This window comes from Lissotriton helveticus (assembly GCF_964261635.1).
Source record: "Lissotriton helveticus chromosome 1_1 unlocalized genomic scaffold, aLisHel1.1 SUPER_1_unloc_31, whole genome shotgun sequence".
Classification (NCBI taxonomy): Eukaryota; Metazoa; Chordata; class Amphibia; order Caudata; family Salamandridae; genus Lissotriton; species Lissotriton helveticus.
The window spans coordinates 783,804-805,534 of record NW_027611672.1 but is presented as its reverse complement, the minus strand read 5'-3'; the positions used below and the strand labels follow the sequence as shown (position 1 = coordinate 805,534).

General features: G+C 42.6%; 1 pseudogene; it reads right to left on the bottom strand.

Annotated features, from left to right (window-relative positions):
• LOC144805895 (uncharacterized) overlaps nt 1-21,731 on the bottom strand; it is an 80,471-nt pseudogene that overhangs the window by 36,604 nt on the left and 22,136 nt on the right.

Genomic DNA, 21,731 nt, shown 5'->3' with positions numbered 1-21,731 from the left:
TTCTGGCAAGCTCATAAGGTTGGTCTGCTATATCTGTTTCTTTTAACTTCTGGTAGCAGGTTGGACTGTCAATTGTTAATTGAACTAATTGTCTATATGCTTTTATTAATTGTATTAGCTGAGCTAAAAACTTCTCTGTCTGACATTTCTTCAATGTCAGGATGAAGTGTATAGCTGGCTAGAACCGGCCATATAGCTCCTGGTCTACCTAGTGGACCGAGCCTGGTAATGTGATTTTGATGTTTTAGGGTGCCTTTAAACCAGAGCTGATGCTCCTGGTAAGTTAGTGGAATTTCAATGTCCTCAAAAGGAACATTTTCCTCTGGAGGTTCCTCTGCTTTGTAGTAGTGGAACTCTTTTGTTACTGGATTTGCGTGTAGAAAAGTAATCCAAGAGTAGAATACCTCTGTCTGCCGATATTTGTGTGCCTCTATCACAAATATGACTTTACCACCTCTCCATGATACCCCATTTTCTATAAGTGTTATAGTTATGGTTTTTCTTTACATTTGCCGGGATGCCCCTAGCATCCGGGTCTGTTTCAGGGAAAGGTTGTGTTGTCTAACACTCCTTGAGCGTCTATTCTAGCTCTTTTCCTTTCGTCGTCACTCATTTTTATTTATTTTGAGTTCAAGGAGACAAAGATTAGGTGCCCAATATTTTTGGAACACTGTATCCTTCAACGTTGAATAAACCAAAAACTAAGACATAGGATTCTCGTCCTTCTAAGTTTTGGCGGATATTATGCCCGTTTACCCACTCCAGACGTCCATTGGAGTTTTTACGGGAAAGAGGGGTCTGTGTGAAAAGCCCAACTGAGTTACTCTAGTATCTAGCGTTAAATTATCGCCTTACCAACGTTGGGCGCCATGTAGTGTAGTTCCTATATTCCCAATAGGCTCTGCGCATTGGAATAATATATCCTGTAGTTGAGATGTAGGACTGAGGTCTACTAGGTCTCTACCGGCTATATTAGACTTAATTATGAGTGCCAGCTAGCTCAGAGGTCACTAGAAACGTTCTCGAATAAACAAGAAGGGATTAGTTTCTGACAACCGCATAAAACATGACAACTTTGTTTCCCAAGAATAAGAAATTAAATCTCTAGAGTCGCGGAAACAATAGATAACTATTTCACTCAGTCAATCGTGCATGCTTAGTTTGACCAGAGGTTCAAGAGAAATAGAGAGACAGACATTTTCAATAAAAAGGTATTTATTGAACAGTCTTCTTTCTCAAGCATTGAAAATGAACTGCTACAATAGCAAAGCTTACTATGAAGTACAATGCATATAATACGAACAGTATTATAAAGTAGTACTGTAAAAGCATGATATGGTTTCCAAGCCATAAAGTGAATAAAAAGTATAAAATGTATAAAATACATACAGTGATAATAGGATGACTAAAATACTCAACTGGTGCTTCTAGAATACGCCTACCCCGGTGTACCTAACCTAAGTCTGGTAAGAGGGAGAGAGTATTAGAGTAGGAGTTTAAGTCTAGGAGTTCTCTGCCAGGAATCTGATTCCAATAATTCTCTAGGAGGTCTAATCAGCTCCGTACCTTTGTTCTAGAATGAAGGAGGTCTTGTATCTCGTTCTCAGGACTCGATTTCCCAGATACCCGCAAGGGTTGCCCGGAAACACTGGAGCTGGATTTCTCAGCAAGAGAAATGACAGAGTCTCGCAGTGCGTCTGCTGGAGGGTCGGCTTCCTTTGGCACTTGCTGCTGCAGGGCGTCGGGCAAGTAGATAGTCGATCTGCTCCAAACCATCGTGTGTTTGTTTAGGCAAATCAAGGCATATTTATACTTTGAAGGTGCCGAGTTTGACGCATTTTGGACTTAATAACGTCACTCAAAGGCTCATTTCTTGGAAAACGCCGGGAGTTCTAGGAGAACTTAATATTCAAGCAGGGGGAAGTCCTGGGCTGCTGAAGGCGGGTTTTTCCAAGAAAACGTTGTTAATTCTTGGAGCTTAATGGAAGTATCCATGCCGTATTTGGGCTGTATGGTTTGGGCCAAATATGGTAATGATTTCTATGCCTATATAAGGGAATGATAAAGTATACCTATATAAGGGCATGAATCGGGAAATTTATACTAGGGTCCGAGATTCATTTACAACAAAGTGAGTTCATTTTTGCTTTAAGCATTCTCTATTTACCACCAACTTGTTGTACCAAATACCTTTAAAAAAGCAATTATTTGCTTTTTTCAAAGTGCCATGTGGCAGACATACATGCCCTAAAGGGCATGTATGTGCGCCACATGTGCACACATGCACGATTCAGGGGTGTAACATGGTGTCAATATGAACCCTTTTACCCTTGAATATGCTTCCGCTATTACCGATTCGATATTGACTGAATCGGTAATAGTGAATGGCTTCCTATTTATTCCAGGCCCATAGGAATGAATGGGAAGGTATTCCTCATTACCGAATCGGTATTACCGATTCGGTAATAAGGAATATTACCGAATCGGTAAATTTTACCTATTTTTTACCTACATCATATTTACCGATTCTTAAATACCGAATCGGTAAAATTCAGTATTTAAGAATCGGAAAATTGAGATTACCTACATCGGACCCTAAAGGTATAATAAGGTGATAGCGATGCCTAAGATTTTATTTCATACCAATCAAGTTACTTCCTGTGTAGACTTGGCTCACCAAATGCAGCAATAGCAGGCAGAAAAGGCTTACTTTAAGGTCCAGTACTGTCTAATCTATGTTTCTTCTAAACACTAGGGGATTCAACAAAGTTTATTCGGTGTTATAAATGGAAAAAACCATAAAAGTCATAGATAGGATGCTTTTTTTGCAGCATGCTGCTGGGGTTCTGGACAAGGAGATTGAACTGGCTATTAGACAATTATCTCGCTCACGTTCCCACCCTTCCCTAGGGGTTTCTTCTGTTGCTCCATATGCTGGTTCCCATACTCAGTCTCCTCAAGTAGGCTTGGTGGACATACCTCAAGATATGCCTAAAGACCAGGCTGGGGGTATCGTCCCCCTCACACCAGTTGTCACACGGGTCGGTGCCCAGTCTCCAATTTTTAGGTCAGCCCCTGACATGACCCCTGGCAAGGGGTGGGGCCCAGGAGGCGCTAAGAGGAAGCGCCCCTCAGTTGTGGGCCCTTGTAAACGCAAAAAGAATATTGGATCACAGTCATCTTCAGCAGTCCACCTAGAAGTGTTGTTGTTGTATGTACTTTATTCGATAAAAATGTTATCATATAAGTATGTACATCCTCCAATCATAAAAACAATCCATTTATAGATACAACCAATATACAGGACAATAAAATGCAATAAAAAGAATATGTACAATAAAAACCTAAAGTACCGCTACAGTACAATCGAGGAAAAGCAATCGGAGTGGACCCGCTATCTCCTAACTCATGTTTTTCTTTAACGACTTTGTACGGGTATGCCAAGCACTACCCAGGTACTTTGCTACCCCGCAGACAATGACCAAGGACGTAGTATCAGATGCTAAGATACGTTGAGCCATCCTGTGGTGCCTAAAACCCAGCTCTTTGCTGATTGGTTTCAGTCATGTTCTTCTCGCCACCCTATATGCTTAACATGCAAAAATAAAATGGGCTAGTGACTCCGTGGGAGCTGTACACCCTGGGCAGGGAACAGATGGAGAATTACACTTGTTCCAGCCTGCTGTGATTACATTAATCGGGAGGGTTCCAAACCTCAGCTTTAAATAGAGTGTCCTGTCTCTGGGATTTTGAACGAAGTCGAGAAATGGTTCGAGCTTCCTAACAGGTTTGTGCTCCAGAAACTGCTCGGTAAGGGGCCCCAATTTGGAACTATGTAACTCCTCCACCTGCACCCATTCCCAATATACTTTCTTAATTGTTTGTTTGGGTGGCGGGAGCTGGCTGGCCCACGTTTCGCTCAACCCTATATTTGAGACAAGCTGCCTAAGTTTGCTTATCCACTTGATCTTATTACAGGTTTTCAATTTAATGAGTTCGTCGAAGGCTGCTGCATAATTTGCCAGTTCAGGCATCCTTCTTAAACGTACCCAAAATAATAGAGGGCGAAGACGTACTATGTCTTTAATCAAGCGTTTACCCTTTTCCTGACAGAGGGGCTTTAAAGGGGTGGCGGCTGGAAGAGAAACCAGAACTCTAAGGAACTTATTCTCAGATCTAACCAGGTCAATGGTGTTCTCAAACCCCCATAATTCAGACCTGTATACTGCCGAAGACAATGCTTTCCCTTCGTACACCATAAGGGCCGGAGCTATTGGTTTACTAGTAGACGCTCACTGCTCTCTTAGAATTGCTCCTGACACTCGTGTGTGGTTGAGAAGCATTTTGGCCATGTGGGAGTTCCAATTCATCCTGTTATTAACCCGAACTCCCAAATAGTCAAACGACTCAACCACCTCTAGTGGAATACCATTAAGGGAGATTTTATTCCTAAATCTTTTTGAAGGTGACAGGGTCATTAGCTTGGTCTTGGTGGTGTTGATGGTTAGGCCCCTTTCCACACAAAACGAGCTAAACCTATCCAGCCTCTGTGGAATGCGCAGGTCTAAACCCGGCCTGCTGGGGGTCCAAGACGCACGAGTCCTCAACAAAAGTGCCAAGGGTTTGAGTTACATGCGACTCCAGGACTTTACTGCTATCAGTTCCCAGATTTAAGAGGAAGAAACATGGTGGCCTTAGGTTTTCATTTTTAGCTCCATCTTTTTGGAACTCCCTTCCCCTTCCTCTTAGGTTGCCTTCTCCATATTCCAGGTTCAGATCCCTTCTCAAAACCTTCCTCTTTACCGAGTCCTATAATTAGTTTCTGCTCTCACGCTCTCTTCACTGCTCCCTCAGCACAAGCGCCAAGAAACCTAATGGTGTTAGTCGCGCTCAATACATTTTTTTAACATAACATAACATAACAGCAGTTTTTTTTTCACAACCGACACCTATCCAGCAGTTTTTGAAGGCCTGCTGGGCTTTTAGAGATCAGGAGGGTGTCATCGGCAAAGAGCAGGGTAGGTGTTTTCTCCCCCGCCAGGACTGGGGCATCGGCTGGGTCCTCTCTCAAATGGTCTACCACGCCATTAACGAAGAGAGAGAACAAAGTCGGGGCCAACACACAGCCCTGGCGTACCCCCCTGTTCACTGCCACCCTCTCTGTCAACTGCCCCGGATTCCCCATCTGATTTTGGCACAGTTCCCCTCGTGAAGTTTCTTAATAAAATCAAGAAGAGAAATGGGGAGGCCCAGGTCTTGCAGCACCTGCCAAAGTTTATCGCGGGGCACCAAGTCGAAGGTGGTCTTTGGGTCTATAAAGGCCAGGTATAGACTGCCTTTCCCGATGGTCACGATTTTCCAGTAAACCATAAAAAATCTGAATACCTGGTCCATCGTGCCCACCTTCTGTCTGAAACCTGCCTGGAAGTGTGAGAGAATGTTCCCTTCTTTCATCCAAGACCCTATCCTGGAGACAATGACCCTGCCAACTACCTTCTGGATTACATCGATTAAGCTAATCGGCCTGTAGTTGGCAGGGTCCTCTCTAGCACCTTTTTTATATATGGTTACCACCTCAGCTCCTTTCCACGAATCGGGGATGGTGTGGCCCCTTGCAATAAGATTCATTAGGAGGGAAATAAATGTGGACCAAAGCACAGGATCATATAAGAGTAGATCTCCAGGAAGACCATCAGGCCGGCAGCCTTTCCCGGGGCTATACCCTGTAGTTCTGAAAATTCTGGACTCGTGCAACAAACTTTGTCGTAGCATGACGATTTTGGTGTCAAAAGACCGATAATGGCTAGTACACTATGCACAAGCATTCTAGTCATAATCGAGTAACGATTTCACCATGAAATCGCCATTTTCGTTTTTGAACCCTTGGGTTCCATTTTACGCTTGGCAGCCATTTTGTGACTTGCCCTTCACATAGGCCTGTAACCACAGCTGAATTCGATATCAAAGGACACGTACACCTTAATTGACTTCTCTGTGACCTGGGCAAGCTGGAACCATTGCCCCGAGCCAAACCTGTTTGGTCAGTTTCTCTCCCAGTGGCCGAACAAGATAGCATCAAAGCACAACAGGCCATAAACTGTTTCCATCGCACACACCCTGCATAAATCTTGCTCACCCCTGTCCCTGCTCTTTTCTCTCCTTTTGCTTTATGATGAGGAGGAACCCGGTTTTATTGAGGGTACACCGATATCTGATGGAAATGTTGGGCCTTGCCGGGTAATTGATCACGAACTGGACACACTAAATGTATACTTGTCATCATGACTCTGCTTTTTCTTTTGTAATGAAAATATGTGAATAGCTCACTGTAAATCCTAGAATGTTTGCACTGTAAATCTAAGAATGCTTGCCTGAAGCTTAAAAATCTGTATAAAAGAAGAAGCCAGGCTTTGTACATTTGAGCAGTCTCCTGGGAACCTACATGCTGTTGTACTTCTAGGACGCTTGTTACTTGGTTGCAGCCAATAAATTTGATCCTTGACTTCACCTAGAAGACTCATGTTTCTGTGGTCTGAATCAGGAAAGTACTCGAGGTCTTTGGGTGTTGCCCCTGACACCGCTGGGTTAGCGGATCAGTACCGGTTCTGAAAAACCCAGTACCTCAGTTGGCGCCCAACGTGGGGCGGTATCAGCGGTACCGGTCCAAGCCAGAGGTTCGTGAGGAGCTTCGTGTGAAAATTCCGGAGGATGGCCAGCCACTTCAGCGACCCCTGTATGTCGACGTGGTTCCGAAGGTCTTTGCTGCGAGGTTCCCCGCTTCCCGACGGCTACGAAGGACTGCTGCCCTGACTATCGCCCTGATTTGGATCCTTGATGTTTGGTAGAGCGGAACGATAGACGAGTCTTCTGGTGACGTCATCGATATTTCAGTTAAGTATAAGTGGAGCGTCTCCCAGTCCTTAGTTTGTTTGGTGTCCCCTTTGGGACCGCTTGGATTTGGAACTTGCAAGCGCCAAAGCCGAAGGACTCGTGTATTCACAAGAAATATCGTAATCGATAATCCTTTGAAGTTTGAAGCTAGACTAGAGAGCGAAGATGCCTGGTCTTAGCAGACTTGGAAATTTGTTTTGTCTTGGTTGTAATAATAGGGACTCCCGACTGGAGGACTCGTGTCCGGTTCCTCCGATTGGAACTCCAACTTATGAATTGTATGTGAAACATGGAGTAGGCCCCATCACATACAATGAAGTGTGGATCAAATACACCCACAAGGATGGTGTTTTAAAATGGCCTCAATATGGTAGCTTTGATACGGAAATCCTAGACAATCTCGAAGTTAAACTTTTTAAGAAGAAAGCCCGGCCGGCAATGTTTGACTCTTTCCGCTTATGGCGTAAGGAGGCCAAACAAAAAGAAATTAAATTAGAGAAGACAAATAAGAGAGAAAGGGGTATCTCGATAATGCAAGCTGCTAGGCAGTATAAAGACAATGAAGAAGAACAGATGAGTGAGCAGTTGCACAGGCAACGTAAAATGGTAATAGATAAATGTTATCCAGTTTTGCCGCCTCTTCAGCAAGAAGCAGCAAAAGAGCTTGAAAAAGATCCCCTAATGTCGCATTTGTTAAGTTCACCACCCCCATATGCGCAAAATGCTACAGCACCTCCACAACCTTTAGTTGTGCAACCCATGGTTATTGTGCCTCCTGTTCCTCCACTATTACAAAGAACAACGGTCCTTAGGATTAAGAACATGAACAATTGAATGAAATATAGACTGCAGTCAGTACTATATCAAAATATTTCAGTACCCAGCCGGGCCTGAAAAGTTTTATTCGAAAATAGGCATAGATAAGCAAGACCGCCAGAGGGGTCCAATTCATTAACTGATAGGGTACAAACCTGTACCTATCCAGAGGACACACGAACAAGGTTCGGGAGTGAGAAAAATAGGAAAGGAAAAAAGGTTTAAAGAATATCAGGCAAAGAGAACGTGGGAGCCAACTGTCCCTTGCATTATTACCACAATTTTAAAGCAAGTTCGGACAGACAATTACTGTAACAAAATTTAACACAATGGAAAAGATTACAGAATTGCTAAAAGTGTCGACGACGTTTCGATCCCTGGCTCCTAGTGAACTGGGATCATCATCAGGACTTTGTATTAATTTGCCTGTTTGTACTTTTGAAGAGCCTGTCAGAGCTGTGATGCTCCAGTAGGTCTAGATAGGGGTGGATTGACGCCGGTGGATTGAGGGATGGTTCCTCAAAATCCTAGTAAGTGGAGAGCTGATTAGTATCAGTCGCTTGAGGTAAAATCTTTTTCAATTGGGGGTATGGACTAAAATTAATCCATTCGCGTTATTTTGCAGTCGCTGCTGCCTTGCTCACGAATCAGGCAGAGATCAGTCGGCGTGCTCAATGGCACTGTTTCGACTCCGCGAGAATCCGGATCCCACGTTCTCTTTGCCTGATATTCTTTAAACCTTTTTTCCTTTCCTATTTTTCTCACTCCCGAACCTTGTTCGTGTGTCCTCTGGATAGGTACAGGCTTGTACCCTATCAGTTAATGAATTGGACCCCTCTGGCGGTCTTGCTTATCTATGCCTATTTTCGAATAAAACTTTTCAGGCCCGGCTGGGCACTGAAATATTTTGATATAGTACTGACTGCAGTCTATATTTCATTCAATTGTTCATGTTCTTAATCCTAAGGACCGTTGTTCTTTGTAATAGTCAATTGCCCATGGTCCCTAGGTACCTCTTGGGTTCCCTTGTTACGATTAAAAAGTGCTGTTCCTCCACAGCACCCACCAGCTGCTCTTCAGCTGGCTCCTGTTCCTCCGGTGCAGCCTCCCCAAGGGCCATCGGCTTTTACACCTGCTCTTCCTATACTTCCTCCAACTCTAACTATTGTATCAACTACCACTCCTGGTACTCCTACTGACAGTGCCTCTGCATCTGCCTCGTCTCACCCTGCCTTCCCACTTGTCTTTTCCTCGACCTCTCCGTCTGTCCGCCAGAGAGTGGCAAGCACTGTTTCTAGTCTTCTATATCCTTTGTTTGGAGTGACAAGCCCGACTCATGCCCCTGAACACAAGCAGTTGCGTAGCCAACAGCCTGATTCTAGGTAGAAAGAAATATTGGATCGTTTGGCACATAGATGGGTGACTAACCCGACAATATATGATCTAGAATCTGTTATGGATGTTTTCCATCAGTGGGAAGCATCAAAGCAGAGGTACGTTTTCGAGAAAATGTGTGTTTTCCTATGCGAGGATTTAGAGGAGAATGATTTGGACTCTAGCCCGCCCGAGTTGAACCATGTGCGGTTCAAATTTTCAAAAGGTACAATTGTGGGTTCAGATGTTAGGAAAGCCGTTGTGACGTTGTTATCACTTAGGACTGAAGGTGTTTCCAAGTCATTGTTTGATTATGATTCCTCTGTCAAGAAAAAGGGAAGACAGTATCCCATGAGAGAAGTTCCCCCAGTTTGGAGGGAAGGTGATGCGAACGCGAATCCAGCCATTCCACCACATTTCCAACGTGTATGGGTACATGTCCCTTGGAAAAGATCTGAGGTTTTGGCTTTAAAGCACACATTGCCTGATCCCCGTAAAAATCCTGCAGGATATTATAAGGAGTTATCCCAGACTGCAAGCTCCTGTATCATGAATTTAGCCGATGTAGACATGTTGTTTGGAAATGTTGTTCCACAGCCTTTATGGGAAAAGATTCGTCATACGGATCACGATCAAGAGCTAGGCGACACATGGGGAAATATTACCGCTGCTGATGCTAGACAAGTTGGTGGTGCTAAACCAGAGCCTTTAGTAGCAGAGCTCCCTGGTAAAATTATTACGTATATGAAGACTTTGATGCTCGAATTGCGAGTAAATTGGGATAAGTTGTCTGCATGTAAGGAGAAGAAAGATGAAACGGTGTCGGATTTCTTCACCAGGTTTGAAAACGTTTGTCGACCACAGTGGTCAAGATATGAGCACAGAAGGTGGTCAGCGACTGTTCGTCGATAAATTCGTGCACAATCTGCTTCCAGAGTTGTGTAAGAAGTTGAAGGATTCAGAGAGTTCATGGGCAGTTTCCTCTTCAGCACAGATATTGGCTACTGTGCAATATTATGAAAATAGAGACAAAGATGAGAAAGATAGAGTAGAAAAGAAAACTAAAGAGTTGAAAACGAAGGTCCTGTTACAGCAAGCATACCCGCCACGTGGTGGTGGTGGCCAGAATCATGGCGGTCAGAATAACTATCAGAATAATTATCAGCAACCTCAACAGTTTCAAAAGCCAAGAGTAGAGTATACTCAGCCACGTGTTCCTGTGGGTCCCAATCAGTGTTCGTATTGCAAGGAAGAGGGTCATTTTAAGTATAGCTGTCCTATCCTGTTACAGCTCGCAAATGGTGTGTCAAACACAAGAGGTAGAGGTTTTCAGCAAACACCTAGAGGTAGAGGACGTGGAAACGTCCATCAGAATGCATGCTCCTTTCCGCCTCAGGATTCTATGAATACGTTTGATCAGCAGAATAACGCATCTGCTAGGACAGCTCAGTACTATGCTGATGATTACTATGCAGAAGATGAATACATGGAAGGTAATGATTGCTAGGACAGCCATAGACAAAGAGAGGGAGTTGTTTCAGTTCCAGTAGATCAGAGTGGACCATACGTTGAGGTGATTACATCAGGTGTGTCAGAACCTTTTCTGTTGGAGACTGGTGCTACAAAGAGTTCCATGATGCACTCAAAACTCCCTAGCGCACCTTTGTCTGGCGAAATGAATGTTTCTGTAGGTTTTACTGGCGCCCCGGTTAGAAACCCGATTTCATGTCCTATGTCCCTGTCTGTTGGTCCTTGTGAATTCGAAGCACCCCTTATTTTAACAACAGGTTGTGGTGAAAACTTGTTGGGATTGGACCTGTTAAAAAGATTGTATGCGACTTTGTACTGTTCTCCTTCGGGAGTACAACTTACACTAGGTAAGAAAGTGGTTTCTCCAATGTATTTGTCAAGGGATAGAATTCCGACAGAATTACTGTCTCTACCTGATATTCTTTGGGCTACTGGTCCGAACGATGTAGGTCTCTTGGAAATACCACCATATGTTGTGACATTGAAAGCCAATGTTAGAATGCCTCGCATTCCCCAATACAAGATCTCCAGTGAAGGTGAAAAAGCGTTGTTAGCGATCATTTATGATTTGATTGAAAAAGATGTGATTGAAGAGACAAGAGGCAATGTTTGCAATAGTCCTGTTCTGCCTGTTTTGAAACAAACTGACCCGTCCCAGCCACCTGTGTACATATTTGTGATTGACCTTAGAGAGGTGAATAAAATAGTGTAGTGTAGTTCCTAGTTTCCCACTAGGCCCTGCGCATTGGAATAACATAAACAGTAGTATCGACGTGGAACTGCGGATATTCCAGGCCTCCACTGACTATGCTAAACTTAATTGGGTGTGTTACCAACTAGCTCAGAGGTCACTGGAAACTTTCTTCTCTGCATAGGAAGTGATCAGCTTCCTTGGCACAGACAAGAAGGGATTCAGTTTTCCAACAACCGTGCAACATGACAACTTTGCTCCTCAGATCAAGAGTCAATCTCTAGGGTCGTGTGAAACAATAGACATGTATTTCACTCAGTCAGTCTAGTGCAGTTTACTTTCACGAGATGTAGAGAATAGAGAGACAGGCGTTTGTCAATAAAGGGTTAACATTTATTGAACAGTCTTTCTTCTCGTACAAGAGAAATGTATTGCCACAATTGCAAGACTTGTTATTATAAAAAGTACGTACAGTAAGATAAGTATTGCGAAATAGAACTGTAAAAGCATTGATATGGTTTCTTAGCCATACAATGGTTTAAAAGTAATAAAACATATATACAGTCATATATACATTAGGCTAACATACTCAACTGGTGCTTCTAACTAAGCCTACCCCAGTGTGCCTGACCTAAGCCTAACACGTGGAAGGGGAGTAAGTAAGTAGCTTTAAGTTAAGTTGGTTTTGCCAAGGTTTGTTTCAAGAATTCTCGTCTAAGGGTTTAGTCAACACCATACCTCTGAATAGAATGATGACGGATTGGTATCTCCTTCAGGGGTCACTCTCGATATCCCAGTCACCCGCGAGGGTAGACCGGAAACGCCGGAGCTGGATTTCTCTGCACGAGAAAGGCAGCGGGTCTCTTCAGCGCGTCGAGGAAGGAGGGGGGACAGCGTCCGCGGGCAGCTGGAATCTGCTGGATGTCTTCGCAGAGGGACAGCTGTTCAGCTCCTAAGAGTACTGCACCATCGTTCGCGCTTTAGCAGCGATAATGGTATCAGTAGCTTCACCACCACAGGGACAGCAGGCTGCAGCGACAGAGTGCTAGATTCACCAACACGGGGTCTTGCAGGCAGCTAGCATCAGCAACAGTAGCTCATTGCTTAAGGCAACGTTGGTAATATTTATACCTGACAGGTGCCGGGTTTGACGCAAGTTTGCTGGACATAAGACGTCAATTAAAGATGTCACTAGGAAGTGATAGTTATCAGTTGCTCATTAGAGTTCCATTACTAATCAAAACACAGCAAGCGGGGATTTCCAGGTTTGCTGAGTTTTTATCTTGTTGAAGAACTCGGAGTGTTAATCTAGGAATATCAGACAGTGACTTCTGCTCTGTCATTGCACTAATTGGTCGCAAAGGAAGTGGCAGAGAACTATGCTGGAATGTGGCTCTGTTCGTGTGAGGCCAGAGATGACTTTTCTGAAAATCGCACTTCAACGGTTATGCCAATATAGGGAATAAATGGATTTATAGCCGAATAGGGGCATAAGGTCACAGTATCGATCAGGAACCTAGATAAACACGCAACACCCACTCCACGTATTCATGTCCATCAAATTACTAAAACTAAAGCAATTAGATGCATGTGTAACATTGCCCACCCCAAAATACATAAATGCATTCGAAATAGGCGTACTTGAAATACATGAAATGTAGGTACTGTACATTTTTTAAAGCATAGAAATCATTCAAAAAATTATTGCATATGAAATTATTGAACGATTATGCAAAAGAATTACACATGAAGTATCTCTGACAGAAGAAGGGCGAGATAAATCATCACATATAAATGCATTGTAATAACATGTGCTAGAGGCTGGTGTAATATTGTTATGTCTCTAGATGTGTTTAGAAATAGAAGTGTGAAGCTTCTGTTCTCTAAGAATAGTTTTTACGCTAAGCAAAGAATTGTTCGTGCCAAAAAAAAAAAAGTCAATATTAGAAAAATTGTCCAAATCAAAAACATTTTTAATGCTTGAACGGGGAAACATAGAGTTCCAAAGCTTTTTGCAGTTTTTGTTGATCAAAACTGAAGGCCGAATTCAGAGTTCATGGGAACGCTGTGTGTCGGAAAAGCTTCTAAAAGTTATTGTTTCTGTACGGGTGAGAACATCGTATCAGACAGGCTCTCAAAGAATTGGTCTACAAATTCAGGTGATAGTTCAACCAAATTAGATAGCGCTGTAACTTGGCAGGTGTGAGAATGATTGCTGTCATCATAGTCGGGACCAGCAATGCTCACAGAACGTTGAACCTGGATGATGTTGCTTTTGTCACTCACTCCACTGTTACCACTTGGTTGTAGCACAGGAGTCTCCACGAATGCCGTCATCAGGATTGGTAGCCGCTGGGGACAACACAATGCGTGAGCCGTTATTGGACTGAGCAAAGTATCGACGTCCATTGGTACTGCTGATGGAAGTGAAAGACAGATGTCCAACACACATTCATCGCCGCAAAGCATACACCGTAGCACAGGTAAAATGCAATTTTGCCATATCGGTCTGAATGAAAGGAACCAGGTCATGTTTAGATCTCTCAGCCTGGCCAATCCAAGGACGTTAGTTATCCTGTCCCGGTAGCGCATTGCTAGGATTGTCTCTTCCATTCCCATGGGAGCTATGTCTGAGTTTTGGCTTGCCATAACGAAGCAGGAGGGTCAAAAATAGAATCCCTGCGACGAGTCCCAAAAATAATGGTATGCCGCCAAAAACAGAGTGTACAAAATTAGGAACGATTCCCAAAATTGCCTGGAAGGGTGTTAGCAGTCCCGTAAAGACTGTCTTAAATATGCCTGGGATGCTTGTTGCACTAGACATGTTAAGGAGTTGGTTCAACATTTCTACGAAATGCACGGGGCAATTTGTTGATAAAAGGTCATGAACTTCAGTAGCTGTCCTTGCAACTAGAAGATCATACGTCTCTTTAGATGACGTTATAGGCACTGTTGTCTGTAAAAGTACAGATTTCATTTTGCTTAATGTATCAATTCGTATAGAATAGAGATTCAGACGAGGCCAGATGGGAGTCACTGTGTCTGCAGGCCCACTCGGAAACAATGCTTGCATACAGCATTTGACCATGGATGTTACTTCTACTAGATAACTTTTCCCTGGCACGAGGCCACAACATCTGTGATCCGTTCTAAGAATGTAACTCCCGTTCGAAAGTTGCATAAAGAAGGGCTCTATCTGAGTCGCAGGTGTGACTAGCTGGTGGCATGAAAGGTTGTTTGAATTTCCATCACATGCTCCGTGTAAATTAATACCCTGACACAAAAGTATACCGCTTAGTGAATGTTTACAGTTCTCACCACTAAGAAATACATTTTTGTCACTGTCACTATAGCAAGAATGAGTGTATGGTAATTTCCATTCAGATTTTATATATCCTTTACCCAATTGTTCATATTGGCCAGCAGGTATGTACTCAAGGCACTTTTTAAATCGGAAAGTTGTTATCGGAATTGTGATAATTCCGTGTATTATCCATTCAATGACAGGACTCTCTGACATTGTCAATGGTAATCTCTCGAGTTTTTCGATGCTCAGGATTGTATAGTCTGCTCCTTTCTGTGCCAAACTGATCTGTTTATCAGTAAGGTTAAAACTGGAAAATAATGACGTCGTGTTGATTAAACGCCAAGGCACATAGCCTGAACGAAGATTTTGCAGCGTCCAGCCTAATTCTATAATAGAACGTAATTGCGACTGGCCATGTTGTAACATTAGCAAGTCTCTGTCTATCACATCAAAGGCAGAGGATACAATATTGTCCAACGAATATATTCTGGAAGACAGAGTCATTAACCCATTGTCTACCACAGAAAGTGATTTCTCCAACTTAATACGATCAATTTGTCGTATTTTTTCAGCAGTTTCAATTTGCTTTACTTTCCAAGCCTCGTTGTAAGCAGCATAGATACTGGTCGCTATGAAACGCTTTTGACGCTGTTTGCGTGGTCCAAGAATGAAATCGCGCAAATCAGCACCATCTTTTAGTAAAGACAAGTGTTGCTTAATTTCAGCCAGTGTGGATGTTTTTAGCCATTCAAGGCAGAGTTTCCCTACACTGTATGTTGTTATAATCCCTGGATGTTGTCTCTGGGAATATCTCGAATCTAATCTGGTCATTTTTAACCCCTGTGTTTTATTCAGGAATCTATCTTGACAGCTATTTGTGTCTGTAGGCCAGATTAACCACTTTTTCCAATCAGGATGTGTTCTGTTGAAATGTAAAATTTGTGACACGTCTAACTCAATATCTGTGGTTGTATTCTCAGGTATTGGCTTCGGTATAGACGGTGTTTTAAGGTCTTTGATCTTAGCTAGGCCAAGACAAGATGTTTGGTGTATTGTGTCATTTAAAAATAACATTTGTTCTGGTATCATGCAGGTTCTAAATAGTGCTTCAATGCCTTGCACCTGCCAATCTTTTGTACCCCAAATTGTTTTCGTTTCAATATTATTTTTCCAATAATCAAAACCAAATGTCATCATTTTGTCATAAAATGCTTCTGAATATATCAATTTAGAATTTGTCAGCATTGTTTTCATTCCTGTTTTATCTAACAGTTTGTAATAAAACGTTTCTGCATCACTGGTGTTAAACCCTGAGAAGTGTTTGAATTTCTCAAAAAATGCTTTAGAACTGCTTTTAGGTGGTGTAGAACAATGTTCCCATTGATTATACATAAAAACATTTCTAGGCTGTGCAGATTTATGCAAGTAATGATCCCCATAGTGGGTGTAACAGAATAACTGCTCATAACTAGATGAACCTTGTAAATAATCATGATCTGTGAATCTAGCTGACATTACTAAATCAGACATCATGTCATTAATACTGTTAAAGTCCCAATCATCAGAGAATGTACTAGGTGTTACAAAGTCACTTAAGGAAACCTTTAGTTGATGAGGATACTTCAGGATTTCGACCGGACCATGGATCTCATAGTCTGTTTTCTCCCATACTACCCCACCAGGTATTGGAATTGCTGTGACATTTACTGTTGACAGTTCTCTTTTTTTCACGTGGGATGATCTGTGTGGTTTCAGGACTAGGTTGATGTTCTGACTTGCTGTGTCCATTGTAATATATTTTCCTTCAATGAATTTTCCCAAACACAGTACCATGATGAGCCAAAGCAGGAGGAAAAATACACCTAGACCGAACCAGAACTCTATCCAAGGGGAAATTAGGTAGATTTCCTTCAGTTGATGAAAGAGTTCCGTTGCTTTTTCTTTAAAAGTTTTTTTTTGTTTCTGGCATCACTTCGGGGTCATTTAAATCTTCAGAGAAGTTGTCGAAGTTGATGAAATAACCAGAGGCAGTTCTGTCAATTGATGGGATTGTTCTTTCAATCTGTCTCTCTGTAGCACTTTCTGATGCCACATCATTGTAGACTGGTGTTGTTTCTTGACGAACTGTTTCAATCTGTGTCTCAAGAGGCACGAGTTCCATGGCATTATTGCATAGTCCTTCATTGTGCACTGCAGGCTGATCGAATGTGATTAGTCTTTCAGTTTGAACCTCTTGGATTGTTGCAAGTTTGGGTATTCTGTTGTTTCTTGGGAGTCCACTGGGCCTACTGTTGATTATAGGCCACATGCTTGTGGTTTTACCAGATCGATAGACACGACTCTGTTCTCCTTTTTACCAGCAAGGGGCGGTAGCACAACTGATCTTGTTCCGGTGACTGCTAAGACAGGTACTGCTTTTCTGTAAGAAGGCCCAAATTCCTTCTTAACCGCGATCTTTTCTCTGACTAGATCCCCAATCTTTGGAATCCAGACAGGCCTTGCTGGGGCTGTTGCTGGTGGTGCCTCGTCAGTGCTACTTGGCTGTTGCTTTAACTTTATGTTGCTTAATGATTTTCTTGTTTCATTCAGTTCCTGTAAAACAGCCAAACGATCCTTTACATCAAAGTGCGTTGTTTCTTCTTGTACCACTGACATCTGACTATCGAGGTCCTGAACATGCATTCTAATTCCGAACAATAGTTCGTATGGGCTGAAACCTTTTAGAGAATTTCTTGGCATGTTGTTAAGAGTAGTCTGGACACTTATTAAATGTTTGACCCACCCAGCGCCTGAACCTAATACCTTCGCTGTTATAGATTGCTTTATGTCACGTTTTTTTTTTTCTACCACACTGTTCCCTTCGGGGTGCGACGGACAAGAATACCGCAACCCAATTCCCATGCTGGCCATGGCCTCCTTATAAGCTCGAGAGCTGAAAGCAGGACCCTGGTCAGAATGGAACGTGGTAATTGCGTATGTGCCGATAAAGACTCGCAAATCTTTTATAACCGTTCTAGCGTCAGCCGAGCGCTGGGGCCACATCCATATGAACCTCGTACAGGAATCCACTGCTACCATGATATATCTATAGTTGCCGTCCCTTTTGTAGGGGACCACAGTGGTCCAGGTAAACGCATGCAAATGGTTTATCCGAGATGAGAAGGGGTGTCTGCGCTGGTCGTTTTACTGTTGATACTTTTATCCTTTGGCATATGTCGCATTCTAATACATACTTTTTAGTTTGTATTCTCAAGCGAGGCCACCAATATCTCTGTTTTAATAGTGATATTGTTGCGGAAACGCCAGCGTGTGCAGAAGCAAGCCCTTCGTGTGCCGCTTTGATTAGTCCTAATCTGTGTTCCCTGTTTGGAATTACTCTATCCCCCACTCCAGGGATTCGAGCAAAAGGAACATTATTTGTATCCGTTAAGTACAAGTACTTTTCAGGAAAGCCTTTTGGGAGTGTTTTCTTATCATTTTTTACTGACGCACTGACAGCTTGTAGAATATCGCTGTCTATTTTTGTTTGTGACCGAGTTATCGCAGCTACGGAAGCCGTTTGCACAGCTGCCTTCGCGGCTTCATCAGCCAATGAATTCCCTGCAACGTGAACGCCATCACGTTGATGACTCAGTGTATGTATCACGTGAGTCTTTTGTAGTTCTTTCTGTAAAAGAACTACCTGTTCCCAAAGCATTTTATGCTTTATTGTGCCACCTTTTGCATCTTTGAAACCATTTTCCACCCAATTCTGCAAGTATTCATTATAAGATTGTACGCAATAAAAAGAATCGCACACTATTAGTGTGGGGAATTCGCGATCGGTATTTTCTAGCACCATCTTAAATGCTACTAATTCAGCTCGTTGAGCCGAGCAATCTCCTAGAGATTGTGTTTTAGTGACCAATGGTCTAAATTTTCCTTTGTGCCATCGACCTTTAACAATCGCGCACGCAGCACTGTAAGCTTGCTTACCCCCAACTGCGGGTTGTGCTGATCCGTCAGTATATATAATACTTCCGTATTCTTCGAGAGGCAGGATTTCAATTGGCAGAGGACATTCATATTCATATTGTAAAAATTCCTGTGTTTTTAAGTTAGGATCAAATTCGTAAACTACGTCTGTTGCAGCAAGAGAATTAACCCACTGAATCCATCTCGGATGCAAAGCTTTAGCATTAGGAATGCTTGCTTTAGTTACCGCTTCTAAAGCCGGTATAGGTGTTACGATTATTATTCGTCTACCTTGTGCTAGGGGCCTTTCTTTAGCTACAGTAGTCTGAACCGCAGTTAGAATTTTCTCCGTTGAACTGAATTTTATTTCAGCCTTTGTGTACAAATGTGATTTGTAAGCTATTGGTACCTTTTCTCCCTCATTAGAGGTTAGGTACGTGAATCCGCATCTTCCTGGGATGACTCGGATTACAAGATCACGTGTGTTGTCACGTGTATCTAATTTTGTTTTTGCTAACATGTCTGTTTGCAGCGATCTCAAAATTTCTGTGTGTTTTTGTGTCCAATTGATTTGTTTAAAATCAGGTTTAATTAGTTCGTAGAGAGGTTTAACCCTCTCTGCGTAATTTAGAATGTAAGTTCTTCCGAAATTCAGAAAACCTAGTATGGATTGTAAATTCTTCCGCGTTTTTGGAGCTTGGAGTACAGCGCACTTCTCTAAGAAGTTGTCCGCTAGGCTTTTCCCTTCACTTGATAATTCGTACCCTAAAAATAGTACTGTCAGATGGGCAATTCGGGACTTTTTAAAGTTGAATTTGTAACCCTCTGCTGCGAACCCAAGTATAATGGTGTTCACTTCTTTTCAAGTGAGTATCCAAGTCATCGTCTGTGAGATAAATATCATCTACGTAAGACAACGCTTCATCATCATAGATTTGTAGTAACTCTGTTACCCTAGCTGAGAATAGTCCTGGGCTGTTCTTGAACCCCTGTGGGAGTCGACAGAATTTTTTCTGTGACCCAAATGCAGAGAAAGCGGTCAAATATCTGCTTTCTGGTGCAATGTTTTGACAAAAGAAACCATTAGATATGTCTAATGTCGTTTTAAATTTTTTCCTAACTATATTATTCATTAGGGCTGCGCTATGCGAGTTTTGTACTGCAAAGGTTTTGAAACATGTATTAAGGTGTCTGTAGTCCAAAATTAGACGATATGAATTGTCTGGCTTGGAGACAGGAAACAAAGGATTGTTCATTTGAGAGGTGCATGTTTCAATCACCCCCTGGTATTGAAGTTGATCTAAGATCTCCCTGACTTGTTTTTTAGCTTCTTGCTTTATGGGATACTGCCGTTGGGCAGTTGGTTCACTTTTTAATTGGATTTTGTGAGGAGGAGAGTCCTCATCCCATCCTACATGATTTTTATATAATGCAGGTGCCTGGGCTACTGCCCATTTCCTTGCATATGTATATTTTTTTGTGAATCGGAATGTGATTCGAGAAGGCAGGCATAATCACTTCTTCGCCACGAGGGCACTCCCTGACAAACTCTGGGGGCCAATCTTTTTCAGCTAACAGAATATCCTAGCCTTTTGAGAGTTTATCCCAAAATAGACCCTTAATTTTCCTAGTCGTATCTCCCTCTATACGCAATGTTATCTCGTATATTTTATGGGGCTCGCTAAGTCTGGCGTCGGCAGTTTCAACCTGAATGTATTCATTCGTGTCCACTGTCTCCAGATGACTCATCAAGATCTTGCGCGCTATACTGATTTCTGCTGCACTGTCCAACATTGTCAATGCCCACTCCCCGTTTTTCAACTGTGTCCTCAGTATTCTCGGCATGGTTGATTACTCTAATACTGGCTACCTTCTTTTTTTTTTAAATTGAGATTTTTTACTCTGAGCAGGTTCCTTGTCTTTGGACTTGGTGTGCTCTCCTGGGTCTGACCGTCCTCTTCTTTCCGAATTCTGTGGAAAAGATCGAGAGGGACGTGTATCAATACTTTGATATCTATCAGGTTTTTTCAGAATATCCCTATTTCTAAGGTTATATCTTTTCTCAGAGGGCTCCCTCTGGGGAGACTGGCGTTCTCGAGTCGGAGATCTTTCCCTCCGTCGAGGAGACCTTCCTCTGGACTGGAAAACTTTTTCCTTGGGAGTGGATTGTTTATTTCCATCCCAGCTCTTTTTAGGAGTGTTTAAATTATTTTTAATAAATAATTTTTCAGGATTTTCGAGCAGTTGGGGCTTAACTGGTTTTCCACCCAAGCTGTCTCTACCTAATTCTTCATAGCATTTTTCTATGATTTTGGCAAGCTCAACAGGATCTTTTATATCTGTTTCCTTCAACTTCTGGCGGATCGCCACAGATGCTGCTTCTCCTTTAATGTTGGCTAATAATATAGCTGTGACCTGCTTGAAGTCTTTCAGTAATTTCATACCTAGATTTAAAGCGGGCTCTGGACCGAATTCATTTTGAATGTTTTAGCACTTCTGGTATTACCGCCATAGACGGAACACCGTGTGTTTTTGTGTAAATGGAAGCAAAGACTGTACCCCAAGTGTCACAGTCCTCCACGTGTGGTGCGATTCCCATAGGAAGGCAGATGGTCAAGATTCTGTGTTTCTCAATAGGGGTAGTATCAGGAAATACTGCCTCTATTTGAGTGATTTTCTGTGCTAACCAGAAAGGAATTTGTTCCCGTTTTACGGGTGTTTTACCAAGACATGACTGTATGTTCTGTGGTGTAATTTTATTTGTGTTCCCCTGATGAGGGGTCAGCTGTGGTGTATTAACAGCTGGCTGGACTGTTGCAGTCCGCATTACATATTGGACTAATTGCCTACGTATTTTTATTAATGTGTTTAGCTGTACTAACAGCTCTTCTCTAGACATTTTTACAATGTCAGGATGTGGTGTGTAGCTGGCTAGAACCGGCCACGTGGCTCCTGGTCTACCTAGTGGACCGAGCCTGGTAATGTGATCATTGAGTTTTAGGGCGCCATTAAACCAGAGCAGGTGCTCTTGAAATGTAAGTGGAATTTCAATCTCCTCAAAAGGAGCGTACTCTTCCGGAGGTTTCTCTATTTTGTAATAGTGAAACTCTTTTGTTCTAGCGTTTACCGCTGGAAAGTTTATCCATGAATAGAATACCTCTGTCTGCC